The sequence below is a fragment of the Penaeus monodon genome, chromosome 11, assembly GCF_015228065.2.
Source record: "Penaeus monodon isolate SGIC_2016 chromosome 11, NSTDA_Pmon_1, whole genome shotgun sequence".
Lineage (NCBI taxonomy): Eukaryota > Metazoa > Arthropoda > Malacostraca > Decapoda > Penaeidae > Penaeus > Penaeus monodon.
This window is the reverse complement of record NC_051396.1, coordinates 37,976,557-37,984,709: the sequence shown is the minus strand read 5'-3', so window position 1 is coordinate 37,984,709 and position 8,153 is coordinate 37,976,557.

The following is an 8,153-nucleotide window of genomic DNA, read 5'->3' as shown; positions in this document are numbered from 1 at the left end:
CCCTTTTCCCTTGCCACAATTTTTTACTTGTGTTTGCTTACCTTCTTCGACCCCTCACTTCCTAAACTTTCCCAATTTCCGTTCCAAAAATTAACCAGGTGGCGGCAAAAAAACATTTCATATAAAGGGGCGACGGTTTTAAAAAGGGTCCTATTTTTATTAAATTTCGCTAAAATGCAATAAAATTAATCAAAATGAAAATAATAATGCAATAATGTTTGATGATGATGATGAAATAAGATAAAGAGAAAAAAAGATGAAGATAAAGTAAATGAAGAGAAGATAAAGATAAAGATGAAGTAAAGATGAATGAAGATGAAGGAAGATAAAATGATTGATGATGATGATGATGATGTGAAATTATAAATAATAACAATAAAAAAAAAATAATAATAAAAATAAAAAAAAAATAAAATAATAGCAATAATAAGATAATAAATAAGGGTAGCGATGAAAATATAATGACTAAAAATTTTTTTTTTCAAATGCCCTGTCCTAAAGGTATTCCTGCCCCCCTCCTGTCCTTTCCCCTGGATTTTCAGACTTGTGCCTTGACTCTCTGTCTCAGGGGCATGCTTTGATTTGGCTGCAGAGATCTTTAGCCCGTCCTGAAAAACATCCTCGGATCCCAAAGCCAGAAAACGCTGGGCTTTTTTTTTGCTTTTGGGCCAGTGGATGATAGCAAGATCGTCTGCATGGGAATGATCTTGCACCCCAGGGGGTTTATTTGAGGATACGGGCTTAGTGTGTTAAAAAGGGCTGGACTGAGAACCCCCCCCTTGGCTTTCCTTTTTAGGGGATGTGCTGTGATAGGTGCCCTTGGAATTTGACTTGGCTGTTCTATTCCTAAAGTAGTCACTTATCCAAGCAAGAGCTTACCTCTGATTCCTTTTTGGATCGGCTTCCTAAATGGAAAGAGGACTTCCCAAATTTTCAAAACCCTTTCTCCAGGTCAAGGAATACTGCCACAGAGCGCCCGTTTATTGGCTCAAGAGCGTGGCTATGCTGTCCTGTGTCATCCCCCTGGTGAACCCGTAGGGTGTTCGTGGGGGGGTCCCATTTTCCATTGGAGCCGGTTCAGTACCACCCTCCGGCAGCTTGGCCAAGGATGGGGCGGTACTTCCCCGGCTTTTTGGGTTTAGGGATGGGAACTATGGTAGCCCTCTTCCATCGGGGGGAGAGTGGAAGTTTCCCAGGACTTGTTGATGATTTTTCGGAAGAAAACTCACCTCCCGCCCCCAGGGGGGAGATGATGGGTACAGATCCCGTCAGCCCGGGGCTGATTTTGAAAACGGCTTTATGGCATCTCTTTTTTCCCCAGAGAAAAATAATGTCTGAGTTTTGGGTTGGGCTGCCCTTTCTCTGATGTGAGCAAGTCTGTTGGTTGTAGGGTTCTTGTTTTCCCCCTCATTCGCTGGCCATGCCCGCTACTGTTCTCGCAGAGAATCTTGCCCAGTCTTTGGCCTCTCCCGGGGGGGTCGGGGTGCTGCTCTGGGGGGCTGAGCGGCTGGGGGCTGTTTGACCCTTGCCATAGCTCTGAGAGGGGGGGACGGTGTCGAAGGACTCACACCTTCCAGCCCTTTTCCTGTCTCACTCTGGGCAGTTTCCTTGCGTCCCTGACAGCCTCCCTTAGGAGGGCTAGGTTGCGGGGGTTTCTTTCCCTTTCGGAAATGTTTTCGGCACATATTTACCCTGTGGTTGACCTCCCAATCTCGTTTTGAAGTACCACGTCCTTGTGACTCCTGGCCCCGGGCCGAGTTTTGGGTATGGTCATGAGGCTGCCCATAAATGGATTTACAAGTCTGGCTTGTAGCCTTCCACATTTCGCCTTGTGGTTCATTGCTTTCGGACAGCAGGCCAAAGGGCACTCTGGAACCCCTGCCAGTTGCCTTGTCGTTTTCCATCTGGATTCGGTCGGTTTTTCGGCGGGGGCCACTATCCATAAAGGTTTTTTATATCCCCATAAGTACTAGTACATTCTTCGACACGCCACCCCAATCCTCTCCACCAGAGTCCCAGTGGCCGGGGTGGGATGGACCCCCCTCTCAATGCGTTGGCTCCTGGCTTTTGAGGAGACGATTGGGGGAATGTCTCAAGCACTTTGGGCTATTGACGGCCCCCGCACCCGGTGCCCTGCAGGGCCGGGAGGGGGTGGTTGCTTTTGAATCTCCCCCTATGCCCCGGGTCGTGTGCTGCGGAACCTACCGGCTGATGTCTAACTACAAATGTCCTGCTTACACTTGTAAAATTTCAGGGGCCCCCCGGCCATTTGAATCTCGAGGGCAAGAGATTAAAACATCTTCCCCACATTCGGTGCACTTTATTGCGGAGCGGGGAATTTTTTGCGTTCACCAAGTCATCGGCCTCTTTTGCCATCGGACGGGGCAGCGCGTGACAAATCCCCGGAGAAGCGAACAGCTTCCGCTGAAAATGTCTCCTGGACATGACGATGTCGCCCCTTTGATAAAATATGCGTGGAGGAGGGCACCCCTTTGGGGAAACCCCACAGAGTTCACTGCAGAAACTTAGTTTGGGTGCCATATTTTACTAATTGATAGACATCAAACATCGTCACATTGGGATTGCGGCGGAGTCTGACAACTCCTTTTGTGAGACCCCTCCTGCTTGAGGGGTCTCCTTCGGCTGTCAGGCTACCCTGATCCACTGGGGGGTGGAGACCCTTTGGTAGCTCGCTTTTCGTCTTTGGCTTTTTTTTTGGCCAGGCTTTTTTGTGCTTTGGGCGGGCCTTGGCTGGGCGGGCTCAGTTTTTCTTCTGTTCGGTTTGGGGCACGATCAGCCGGGGTTAGGCTCCCTGTGGGGGCATACCCGGGCAGGCTCTGCCAGGAGGGCATACCTGGGGGAGAGGGGGGGGATCTCGACCTGGGGGGGGAAGGATTGGGCTGTTTTGGCCTTCTCCACCCCCTTTCCCCCTTTATGCTTTTCACAGTCTGTTTGAAGTCGCATGGAAACGTGACTGCCTTATCCGCCTCTTCCCTTTGGTTTCCTGGACAAGGTCGCCCTGCTGGTACGCAGTGATAGATCGACAGTCCCCCTCTCGAAGAACATGTCTTCGGGTCTGGGGGGGGCCGTGTGTGCTTTTGGAACCCTTTTCCCTTCCTGTGTTTCCTCTGCATGCTTTTTTGGGGGAACTCCTGATTTCGGAGACTCGGTTTTGGCTGGGGGGCAGCTTTCCTTTCCCCTTAGAGGTCGGGGAAACCTTTTTTGCTTTTTTTCTCCCCAACGTGGCCTGGGGGGGGGGAACAAAATCTGGCGCTTCTTTGCAACCCCCTTGCCGTTTTAGGGGAGCCTCTTTCCTGACAGACAAGCCCGCTCCAGGGGTGATGCCTCTTGGACAGTTAGGACATTTGGTGTTTTGCCTTTTTCTTCTTTTTGTGCCTTGATGCACACCTCAGTATTGTTCCCTTCTCAGACACCAATTTTGGCTTTGGGTGTAAAATTAGCCGGGGTGTCCGTATTCTGGCACTTGAAAACCGAAGTGGTTTAGGCCTAAGTGCGTAGGGGATAGGGGACCCCAGTTTCCCCGATCAAGGGGGGAGCTTGGGGTCCTTTCATGGTCACCAGGACTTGCCCCGGTTGGAGTTTTCCCCTTCAACAATCGGGGAAGCCTCCACGCCTTGGGGGTGATCTATCACCTCAACGTATGAATGAGAAGCCAAATAGACCACTTGACTCTCTTTTCCCCCCGGGGGTTCGTGGCGAGAGGTCCTTCCTCCCCCTTTTAGCCCTTTGTCTCCGGGAGGAAACAAAGGGGCTTGATCTTTGGGCACGATGACATGCCCCGATCTCGCCAACCCGGGTCGCAGCCTATTTTTCGCAGGGGTCTCCAATGCCTTACCATTTGGGAGCATTGTCAAACCTTGGGTTTGACGGGACCTTAAAATTTCGGGAAATGCCTTGGGGGGCCAGACTCCCCTAAGTCGGTCTCGGCCCGGCCGTTTCGGTCCCCTTTTTTTTTTTTTTGGGGTTTTTTTGGGGGTTTTTTTTTTGGTTTTTTTTTTGGGGGTCCCCCTTCCCGGTTTGGGTGCTGGGGGAGGGCCGCACGGGGATATCTGTTTGGGCAATCTGGGGGGGACAACAGTTTGTACATGGATTTTTGTAAAATCCGGGCCCGGAGACAGTGTCCCTGTGCTCGGGGGTTTTTTTTTTGCCCCCCGGGGCACTAAGGTTCAGGGTGCTGCCGTGGTCGGGCCTTTCAGGGGGCATCAACAGTAAGGTCTGTCTGGGGGGTTTTTATTTGGGTTTTCCATATACTTTGGGAGTCTTCATCCCCTCAAGCCCCCACCCCCCACGGAGTCCAAAAAGGGGGAAACTGAGTCTAGAACCAATGTCTAACAGCAAAAGGGGTTATGAGTGGATATACGCACCCCTTACCCATTGCACTGGTACGCCGGATGGGTGGTACCAAAGGCAGCATGACGCTTTACCCAGCCTCCCCAGGGGGACCCCGCCCATTGACCGACCGGGGCCCGGGTCAGCCCCGCCTTCTTGCCAGAATAAGGACCCAAAAAGGGTGTTGCTAGCTGCAGGGCACCGGCATGGACGTCAACCCCCAGGACTCCCCTCCCCAGCTCACAAAAGGGGGCCCCCCACGGGAAAACACGTGGGGGTGACAAACCCCTGGGAGTATCCCCGAGGGATGTCCCTTCCACCCAGGACTCTTGATGGGGCACTTCTGCTCCCCCTCTGAGGAAGGGAGTCTTTCACTTTTTCCAGGAGTTCCTCTTGCTCCTCAGAGGGGACCGTACCCTTTTTCAAAGTGAATCCCTCTTTTCTCTGAAACGCCCAGGGGTTTCCCCATTTAAAAAAGGGGGGGCCTGCACTGTTCCGTCAGTTTTCCTTTATCCCTCTGAAAACAGCCGGCCCCAGATGTTTCACCACAGTGAGGGGGGAGAAAAATTTAAAATTTTTCCCGGGGGTTCCTATGGCGGAGGTTTTTAAAATGAATCCCTTTCCCCTCTAAACTCCCAAAAGGTGTTTTCACCTCATGAGTGAAGGGGGGGCCCACCTGTTCCAGTAAGCTCCTTTGTCCCTCTGAAAACGCCACCACAGACTGTTTCCATCACAGTGAGGGGGAGTAGCTGACTTTTTTTCCCCGGCATTTTTTGGAGGGGGGGGTTTTTAAAGTGAATCACTTTCTCTCTGAAACCCCAAAGTTTCACCTCATAGAGTAGGGGGACCCGTACTTGTTCCAGTAAGTCCTTCTCCCCCTGAAATTTCCAACCCAAAACTATTTTCACAGTGAGGGGGAAAGACTAACTTTTAAACCAGGGACTTTCCCCATCACAGGAGGGAATTATTTTTCTTTTTAGCGCTGCATTAGACAAACCCGGCTGAAGGGCCCGACAAGGGGGTCTACCTGCCTATCGCCCTTTCGAAAAAAAAGAGGGCATCATCAGTTGGTCTGCCAGACCAGTCCCTAAAAAAAATGGCAACTCTATGCACACCGTAAGGGAGGGCCCTTTAAGGGGCCCCCCCGACCCCCCTCCCCCGGGGAGGTAAAGGTCTGCCCACGTGGCAGCCCCGAAGATGGGGTCCCGTTCACCAGAAAAATGTGCAAAAGAGTCATCCTAATCCGAAAAATTCGTATAGGAAGGGAGGCTGGAGGGCACGAAGCTAATGCAAACACATAGCATCGTGGCATAAACAATGGGGGGCCTCACCGTCCGGTAACCCGGGAAACCGAGGCCGAGATTTGCAGGGACCGGGGGCGGGTTCTCTTAATATGCCCATGCAAAAGCCCCCAAGATCGAGGGTCATGGTGACTCTCTTGGCTTGCTCGGCCCACCCGCCGGCCCCCTCCGCCCCCCTTGCCGGAACCGATCCTCCCTTCTCTCTGAAACGTCCAATTAAGGGCCGATTCACCGCAGGAGAGAGGAGAGGGGAGGGCCTTTTTCTTCAGCGCTCTATCTAACCTAACACGGGCCAAAGACACTTGCTGCTCCCTCGAGGACGCGGATGGGTGCGTGACCGAGCGATCTAGATTGGTCTATGCCTTCGATGACACCCCTCTAACCCAAAAGGTGACCAATGGGTTTCTTGCCCTGCTTGACCCTAGGGCCCGCCCACATGACCCCTGGCCTCACCCCGACCCAAGCGTACCTCTCCCCCGAGTCGCGGCCCTGCTCCCCGCGGGCCCCCCGGGGGCCCCCCCGTCCTTCTTTTGCCAAGCCGGCAAATTTTTCCCGTCCCCGCTACAAAAAAACGATACCTACAAAAAACTCGTGAACCTGGAGTGGCGTTTTACAAGCCCCTCACAGAGGGGCCCAGTGGGGGATTCGCTTTTTTCAAGCTTGCGCACAAAACGTGCCTCCGACTCTCTCCAAAACAAAACTGTAATACGCCAGGGCAATTTTTTCCCCTTTTTTTTTTCCTTTCCCCATGTGTGAAACCATTATTTTTTTAAAAAGTGAGTGTTTTTTTTTTCAAAACCCCAAAAAACATTCCGTCAGGCACCTTTTATCTCCATTATTTGTTTTCCTCTGGTGATTACCTTTTTTTATTTCCCGGGGAAGAATTTTTCTTAAGGGCGTTTTTTTTTTTTTTTTAACTAGGTCATAGTCCAAAAAGCATTATTAGTTAATCCAAGAATTTTCTCTTTAATTTTTTCATTCTCAAAATGCTTATCCGCGTCTGCAATTCTGGCAATTTTTTTATCTATATTCCCATTGGTTAAACCGTCCCTTTTTGACTTTAAATTTCTCTATAATTTTTCAGTGCTTTATTTCGGCTCGGTTTTACGATAGTTAGTGGGAATTTTTTAAAATAAGAAAAAAGGTGGAATTATACAAAAAAATATTTTTTCCTTTCACCGACCATCCCTCCCTACCCTGTTCCAACCCTTCCCCCTTTCCTTAAACCCCCCCTTTAATTTTCCCCTCCCTCTCCTATTTTTAAAAATCTATAAAGGTCATAGCGTTTTAATTTTCTAGTGTCATAATATTTTTTAAAAAAGTTAATTTCAGTTAAACAAATGAACAGAAAAGAAAGTTATATTTTTTAAGTTTTTCTTTTTGTTTTCCCCTTTGCCCCCACGACCGAATTTTGCCCGTGGGGGCCCTGTCTCATTTTCTTTTAAACGTGGGGAAACCCCGAAGTAAATTACCCAATCGTTATATTGTCTTGGTGTTCTTTTCGAACATTGAATCTCTTTTTTTTTGTCGTATTATTTTGCAAACGAGTGTTTTGCTTTTTAGTTTACATATTCATAAAAAAAAGGGTTTTTTATGGTTTTAATTTTTTACTCTTTTTTTTAAATTATTTTCAAAAAATTTTAGTACCCAGGTCAGTTCGGGTCGGTCATGCAAGTGATGCTTTTTCCCCCCTTTTTTGACCGGCGTAAAAACCCACATTCAATGTTTTTTTTTTTTTTCTCCAAAATTTTAAAGTTTTTTCTTTTAAATTTTCTTGCAAAAATTTTGGAACTTTGATAAAAATTTAAATCAATTTCCTTTTTTCGTTATCAACTTTTTTTTTCTTTTGTAAAATTTAATTTTTATACAATTTACTTTTATAAATATACACTTTAGTTATTTTTTCTTAGATTTTTAAAAGGGATACTTAGGATAAATGTTATTCATAATTTTTCGATTATTTAATTTTTCGATGACAATGTGTTTCTTTTTCACAATTTTTTATAATAGCTTTGCTTTTTTTTGTGGAAATTTTCGGGTTTTAATTGCAACTATATTCCCCCTAACTGCCCTACACCCGAAAAAATTTTTAATTTTTTATTGCTTCTAATTTTATTTCAAATTTTCTTCAGTGTAGAGATTAATCTATTATATCGCTATACGATTTCACATTTTTCGGATTTTTAATTTATCTACAATGTCAAATTCCCTCGGTCATCCTAACGATTTCCCTCTTTCCTTATGAAATGTTAAGATACTGACGTTTTACAGCATTTCTTTCCCTTAAATGTTTTATATCGCAACGTCTTTACTTTATTCGTGGTCCTTTGGGGACGACCCCCCAAAGACGGGTTTCTGGACAGAAAATTTGTATTAAAGGAATGTTGTCCTTAACGTGCCCCGACGCACTCTTTCGCCCCCCTGCGATCCGGCCCAGGGGCGCCCAATTTTTTTACGCTCTACAAGGAAAGCTGGATTTCCCCCAAAATGTGAAATGCCCCA